This window comes from Martes martes (genome assembly GCF_963455335.1).
Source record: "Martes martes genome assembly, chromosome: 7".
In the NCBI taxonomy this organism is placed as follows: Eukaryota; Metazoa; Chordata; class Mammalia; order Carnivora; family Mustelidae; genus Martes; species Martes martes.
In genome coordinates this window covers 127008271-127016679 of record NC_137894.1, presented here as the reverse complement: position 1 = coordinate 127016679, position 8409 = coordinate 127008271, and positions in this window count along the sequence as shown.

The following is an 8409-nucleotide window of genomic DNA, read 5'->3' as shown; positions in this document are numbered from 1 at the left end:
TCCAGCCTGTGCATGTTCTGTCCTTCCTTGGCTGAAGACACTGTTCAGGCTTGGGGGTGGTGCAGTGAGAAGCTGGGAGTGGGAGCAGGGGGAGCCTGCTTCCGGGACTGCTTGTACTCCCTTTGCTTCCACGGGACTTTGGCGTCAGAGGGAGAGAACACGTACAAATCTGCTGCGATTGACCTTTTAAGGCAAACCAACTCGTATGTTTGCTACACGAAGGGGCTGCTGACAAGTCTCAGGCTGGAGGCAGAAGGTGGAGGAGAAAGGAGAAATAGCACTCCCTTGGGAAGGGAGCTCATGGGCTGGTGGGAGGGAAAGAGCAGCGGGCAGAGCCAGAGCGGCTGTGACATCGTCAGACACTCCGACCTGCTGCTCTGCCATCTTCTCAAGGGACGGGCTTCTGAAGCGTGCCCCTGGGGCCGCAAGAAGAAATCACGACGGAACACGCCCCCTCTCTCTGAGCGAGGTCACCAGGGCAGAAGTGGGTTGCAGCCACCAAGGGCCGTTACAGGCTAGGGCCTCGGCCAGGGTCAAGAATGGGTGGCGGATTCAGACGCAGCTCTGAATGGAAGTAGTGGGGCAGGAGAAATCTCACAGCGCGCCCCTCCCTCCCCCGTTTCATCCCTCCCAGGGCTCCTTGTCCACCATGGACTCAGGAGGGGAGATGCTGCCCTTGGTGAGTCCCGTCCCGTCTTCCAGGACTGGAGAGCGCAGTGCCATCCTGGGAGAAGGAGGAGGGGAAACAAAAGGTTGAGTGACTTGACTGCATTTCCCTGCCTGAAGATGACGGGGATGTCTGTTCTTGTCTGTAGCCAGATAGGGTTTGACAGAGTTTTTAAAGTAAAAATATGTGAAATGAAGGAAATCTGAATCAGCCTCTGTAAAAAGACTCTGTGGATTTCCTGTCCGTTAAACACATTGGAGCAGGATTGTCTCCATGTCTGGGGGGTGTCAAGTGCCTGAGCAGACCGTAACCAGAACGTGCTACTGGTGGGGGCTTCCCTGGGAGGCCGCCTGTCAGGGCCGTCAGGTAGGGGGATGAAGGCAGGGGAGAGGAGGTACAACTAGGTACCCTTAAAGTCCCTCTCAACTCTTAACTCTATCTTCTTGTGAAACTGTTAGATGGAAAAATAAATGGCGGTGGCTGACCTTCTTGTTCTATATGTTGGTCACGTGGGCCAAACAGATTCCTTATATGGCGCCCAGTCCCCAGTAACACCCAGAGGGGAAAGGCTTGGCTGCTGGGGAGGAGGCATGTTCCTGTCAGCTAAGCTTCTCTGGCCTTTTCCAGGAACAAAGGGAAGAGAGGGAAATGGCACCAATTTTAAGTACCAAGTGCCAGGTTTAGGGTGAGATTCCTCATGTTGGAGAATTTGCACAATCATCGGACGGGATGGATAGGATTTCTGTTCTCCATGTTCCAGGTGAGGTCATGGAGATGTAGAGACCTCTGAACACTTGAATGTGGTCCTGTGGTCAGCATGTGGAGACGTCCAGTATACAGCTGTGATCAGGGCCATGACCTCCCACTCTGCCTCCCAGGCTGGGGTAGGGGCTTGTCGTCTCTTTGAAGACATTTATGAAGAAGATGGGAGCATACCAAGGTTCATACCTGCGACCCCTGTGCCTTTCTCTTTACATGTGAGATGTTTGCTTTCATATCTGTGTTCAGAGAGCAGACTCTCCCAAGGGCTTTCCTGGGTGGAACATGGCCTGGGGACCTGGGGTTGTGCATTACTGGGCAGGTGGGAGGTGTCAGGAGTGTGGAGGGAGGCACCTCCTTTCTGCTTCAGCCTCCCCCCTTCCTGGGGCCTTGGGGAGTATTAATTACTCATTGTTGGCGTTTTGGATCTGATAAAGTGTTCTGCCCATGTTATTGTTTCGGGGTTAGACATCTGCTACCGGTAGCCCGGTGCTTGTCTCTGGCGCTCAAGTCTGATGTGCTTCTTTGATCCTAGTCTTTCTCAGTGACTTGGGTCACTTTTGAAACTGGGTGGGAAATGTCACAGGCTCACTTTCTACTTGTTGTTTTTGTTGTTTCCTCTTGTGTGTATGGCCAAAAGCAGAGAGCTTAGGGAAGGAGACACGCTGAGTCAGATTGACCACCTCAGACTTTGGAAATCCAAGTTAATTTTGTTTTATTTCCTTCAGTAATTCAATAATTTTTTTATTGCCATGATTAACCCATAGTGTTTTATGTAAACAATACGCAATATTGAAGACGTTAAAAGACTTGGAAAAGCATAGTGGCCAAAGCAAAAATCACTTTCTATGATGTTTCACTATTTTTTTTAAAGATTTTTTATTTATTTGACAGAGATCACAAGTAGGCAGAGAGGCAGACCGAGAGAGAGAGAGAGAGAGAGAGAGAGAAGCAGGCTCCTCGCTGAGCAGAAGAGCCCGATGCGGGACTCGATCCCAGGACCCTGAGATCATGACCTGAGCCGAAGGCAGCGGCTTAACCCACTGAGCCACCCAGGCGCCCCTGATGTTTCACTATTATTAATACTTTGGCGTAGATTTTTCCAGATGTGTGTATGAGATTGTGTGCGCTCATTTTTTATTTTCTACAGAAATGAAACAGACTATACATACTGTTATTTTTCTTTTAATGTTATAAGTATATTACTCTGTCAATAAATATTCTTTTTTTCCTTTTAGATTTTATTTTTATGTATTCTACACCCAACAGAGGGCTTGAACTTATAACCCTAAGATCAAGAATCATCTGCTCTACTGGCTGAGCCACCCAGGTGCCCCTTATTTTAACCTTTTATTGAAAAGGTTGTAAGGATATAACATATTCCATTAATCAATGTAACAATTTGCTTTATCCCCTATTATTAGATATTTCGACCTTACAGTTTCTATGGTTAGAAGTATTACTGTTTCTCCCTCTAAAGTTTAGACTGCGGGGGTGCCTCGGTGGCTCAGTGGGTTAAGCCTCTGCCTTCGGCTCAGGTCATGATTCCGGGGTCCTGGGATCGAGCCCCAAATCGGGCTCTCTGCTCAGCAGGGAGCCTGCTTCTTCCTCTCTCTCTGGCTGCCTCTCTGCCTACCTGTGATCTCTCTCTGTCAAATAAATAAAAAAAAATAAAATCTTTAAAGTTTAGACTGCGGTTGGCCTGCTGTGTGTGAGAATGAACATTTCCTAATACCCTTATATATTTGCAAATCTTACACTATTTGATAGGACCAAAAACAAAAATAGTGTTCAGTGTTTCCACCTCAAGCAGTGTTAGGGCAGAGCCTTGAGGATGTGCGGATGGATTTGTTGGGATTATAAGAAAAGAAAAGATGTCAACTATGTCAGTTTGTTTTCTTTATTGGCCTTCTTTGATTCTTCCTGTGTCAAGGTAATGCAAAAATGCTGGATCTCTACCCCAATAAATGAGGTATATTTAAATATCTTTTACAGGATATTTGTCAGAGTTTTATTTATAAGAGCAAAAAGGTTGAAATAACCTAAGTGCTTACAATGAGAAATCAGTTAAATTAATGGTAATAATGGAATACTATGCAATCATTAAAATAATTTAATGGCGTAAGGAAAGTCAGGCTATAAAATAATATGTACATAATGATCTCAATTAAATAATATGTGCATAGAAAAAAGGCTATAAAGGTTAATGTGAATCATTTCTGAATGGTATAATTATACTTTTCCCTTTGTGTTTTCAAAAATTTTTAACAAGTACATGTATTAGTATTGTAATCATACACAAAGCAGATGTCAGCAAGTGAACTCTCAAATATTATACATGGAAATAAAGAGCTCTGAGTAATTGGATTTGGGGTCACTTAGATTCTCCCAAGGACTCTAGGTTATTGAGTCTTTAGGTTCTTTGAGGTTAGTGGAGCTTTTTGGAAGATTGCAGGACCATTTTATAGCAGGGGTTTTAATGAGAATAGAGTCAAAACAAGGAGATCAGGAATAGCTTCTATCTGCTTTTCGGCTCTTTGGGTTGACTTCGGGGTCATAAAATGGTGGGGGAAGGAACCTATTTATGGTGCCCACTGCTCTGGGCAACAGGATATGTAGGATATGCCATCCAGGGCACCAGTGGATCTCAGGACCATTGGGGTTGTTTGGAAACTGAAAGGCAGGGAATAATAAAGGATGGCTGTCTAAATGGCATTTGGTAGGATTGATTTGGTTGTGTTTATGTATTTCAGATAATGACAAATATCCCAATATAGTGGGAATACAATCCTATGCCTGTATTCTCACTTACTAATGAGGAAATGGATGTCTGGAGATACTAAGTCCCCTATCCAAGCCAGTGTCTCTCTTTCTTTCTTTCTCTCTCTCTCTCTTTTTTTTTTTCCTATCACTGTGTCCCACTGGAACGGTGTAATATATCATGTGTTGGGTATGTCTCACTGGCAGAGATGATTCACAACATACTTGGGTGATTTGGAAGTCCTTTAAATTGCTTGGTTAGATTTTGGATGAAAGAGGGTCATTTAGTTCTGGGTAGTACAATTGGTGGGAAGAGGTCAGTGTGGGTCTTTTCTCATAATATGAGAGTTATTACATGATGTTCAAAGGAAAAGGAAATATTATACTTTGTTATAAAGGAAGGTGAACTAGGACAGGTGGCAGAGAGATGAGTCAACAGTAGAATGGATTTATTTTCCCCAGACTCGAGTTTCCATGTGGATATGCCCTTATTTTCCAAGTTGTCGGTACTGGATGGCATGGATTTTTCTCCTGTTATGTGTTTCATCCTAGGTGAATGAGAACTCCGAGAACTAGAAATTTCAGTCACTTTTATGACTTACAGCCCTATTCTGTTTTGCCTTGTTTGCCTTTGGCCATCACTGCTCTGAGGATGAAGATACTGAGTTCACTTTGGCATCACTCTTTAGTCTAAGGATCTGTCCAGAAGAGGCAGTAATGGTAGGAGAGGACTGGGGAAGAGTTCTTAAAGCAAGCACAGTGTGTACTAAAAGAGAAGGTAATTGAGGGAATGACAGGGCAGGACAACTGCCTTAAAATATGTAGGGGGCTTTCATAAGGAACAAAGAATAAACTTGTTCTGTATGACTCCTGAGAACAGAGATGTGGCTGATGAAGGGGAGACCCATTTCAGTTTAGTGTAAAGAAGAGGTTTCTAAAAACCAGAGCCTCCCAACAGTGGTCAGTGGACTAATGGAAAGTGTCCAGGAGAGTGTCCAAAAGTTTGTCAGAGTGTTCTGTACTGGGTGGGAGGTTCCAGATGGTCACTAATGGCCATTTCAAGTCTGTGCTTCTAGAACTCTGTTTCTATGTGTACTTGCTGGGTGTATTATACATTCATCTTTCCTATTGGTTAAACTTTTATTATGCTTTATCGTGCGTTCTGCTATGTGTTGGAAATATCATGGTAAAACACAAAATCCTTGAGCTTATAATCAATTGAAGAGGATAAATGGTAAATAGATTATTGCATGTATAAGTCCAACCTTGTAAAGTATAGAGTGCTATGAGCTCTAGAGGAAGGGCATCCAGATTAGCTTGGAGTGAATCATGGAATCTTCCTGGGAAAAAGTGAGGTGAAAGACCTAAAAAATGACTATGACTTGGGTAGGCCAAGAAGGTAAAGAAGAGTATTCCAGGTATAGGGAATAGCCTGTACATGGAGAGAGGGACACCACAGTGCATTAGAGACACCAACTGCTGGTGGACAGGAAGAGAAGAGAGGGATGAAACTGACCACGTAGGAGGCAAGTGATGAAGGGCCTTATCTGCCAGGTCCAAGTGTGGACTTTATGTTGAGAACAACAGGATGTCATTAAAGAATTTTAGGGAAAGGACTGTGTCACCTGCCTCAAAGATCACTTTGGTTCTTGCATGGAAAGTGGGTTAGAGGTGACCAAGGCTAGTGGCAAGAGGCCAGTTAGAGTCTATTTCAGTATTTCAGGTAAGAGATGATGGTGGCGCTAACCCACTACAGGCGCAGTGAGGATACACAGGCATGGGCTGGTGGCATGGAGAGTTCATACTGTGTAACTGGGGGTTGGGGTGTCATTTGTTGAGATTGAGAAGCTAGGCTGACAGCAGATTTTGGGGTTGGTAGGTCCACTTTGGGACATGTGTTTGAAGTGGCTTGGGACACAGGAGTGGAGACACTCTTTTTTTGTATTTTGCAAACTGCCCCAAAGAGATTCATTTTTGTCTCCCGATACCATGGAGGAGTATCTCTAATACAGTGCACCTTTCTTCCAAAGCACTTTCATGACTACCTTTTACAGACCCTTACATAATTCCTGTGAAGTGCAGGAGGGGAGTTTCTCTCAATGTGCGGTGGTCAGACTTAGTATCCTATGAAATGGTGTTTGTGTGTTCTTAGAATATAGCCACTCAGGTTGTTTTCATTCTCTCTGTCTGGGTCACTAATACCCCAGAAACACCATTGTTCCCCTTCTTTAGTCTGCCCCAAAAGGATGACTAGGGTGGTTAAGGTACTTGATATTATCTCCTGTGAAGGATGATTCTGTGTAAGTAGAGAGGATCAAAGGTCCAGACTGGCTAAGAGACAAGCACAACAGTGTGTGGACCACTGAGATGGGATTGCTTCCATTCCCTGATGCTGGCCTCATTAGGTGACTGGCCCACACTCCTTCCATGGAGTTACCTTCCTGAATGTTCCAAGGCTGGTTAAATAGACCCCATTTGGGGGTCACCTTCTAGTGCTGATATTGACCTGTTTCATAGACTCTTAGCTGGTAGGGAGATTGAGGATCATTAAGTCCAAATTGTGGCTCAGCGGGATATAAAACCACCAGTGCAAGGTCATACAATGAGTTGATCTTCTGGATTCTTATCTCATTTCACCATGTTGGAGTTCTAGAAAAATCTTATTCAGCCATGGATCTACAAGGGTGTTTGTTTTTTAAAGGCTATAACAACACCTCCCCCCCCTTTTTTATTCATTTCTTCTGTGTGACTTAAAATGTCTGAGTTCTTTAGAGTTCTGTCACTTGCCTTCCTCCCTCCCTTGTACTCTACCTCCTCTTTCTGTGTGATTTTATCTACTCATATGGTTTTCTTTGCTATTCAGGGTGGATGACTCCACAGTTGGTACCTCTAGGCTTGAACTCCCTCATACACCTCAGATCATCCCATCCATATCCTGGTCCTCTCCTCATCCTGGTCCTCAAGCACATCAGAATCAATAGCTATAAAGCCAGCAGTGCTGGCTTCAGACCTACATATGCAACTGCCTACTGGTTCTCGCTGCTGAGAATCAGTAGCAAGTTGAGAATCAGATTCTACATGACTATCTGCTTTTCATCTTTTCCTGCACATCTGAGTGGGCAGCATCCCTGTCTACTTGAGAATCTGAGCTGGAAAGCTGGGAACCAGCTTCAATATCTCTCTCTTCCCACCACATGAGTCATCACACCCCTTTGGTTCTACCTTTTAAATAGCTGTGGTCTCTGTTTGCTCTTCTGTGTTGTTCTTGCCATGGGGCCCTCATCGGCTTTCAACTACAACACTCTGATACTTTCTTGGGTGGTCTTCCTACCATCACACTTTCTTGGGTGGTCTTCCTGCCATCAGTTCTTTTCTCCCTGCATTGTCTCTTCCTTTCCCACATGCTGTGGGAGAGGTCTTAAGGAAACAAACCTAATCACACCATTCCTCATGTAAAATACTCCCTTACATGAAAAATCTCCAGTGTACAATAATAGGTAGTGGCTAAGAGCCAGACCCGAGTTAGATTGTCTGTGTTTGAATTCCATTTACCAGTTATCTTGGACAGATTATGCAACTTGTCCATTCCTCAATTTCCTTACCTATAAGTGGGGGATAATAATACTTCACAGGGTTGTTGTAAGTGTTAAAAAGTTAATATTTGTAAGATGCTTGAAAACAGTGCTTAATTAGCACATAGAAAATACAACATAAGGGTTTGTTAAATACAATAAATACGTAACTCCTTAGCTTGACATAGAGGCCTTTCAAAACTGGGCCCCTGTTGACCTCTCTAAGCTCAAGTTTCAGTCCTCCTGCCCTTGGCACTATACCTCCAGCAATACTTAACAATTTGCCATCTTTCATCCCGTTGTGTTTTTCCTTGTGTTTCCTTTTATCCCTGGAGTCTTCTTTTTTCAATCTCTCCTCCTCTGTAAGAACCTTCAGTTAAATTATTAATCTTTCAGAATCTGAAGAATTTAAATGCCTCCTGTCTGAAGCTGTCCCCACAAAACTGGACAGAGATAACACTTCTTCCCCTGAGCTACTTTCATGGCTGGGCATATTTTATCATAGTGGTTAGTCCGAAGGCTCTGAAGTAGGATAGACATAATTCCAGTTCTGATTCAGTCACTTACAAGCTATCCGACCTTGGGCATGTTATTTAACTTCTCTGACCCTCCTCTGTAAAATGGGAGTAGGTTGCCTACCTAATAGGGTTA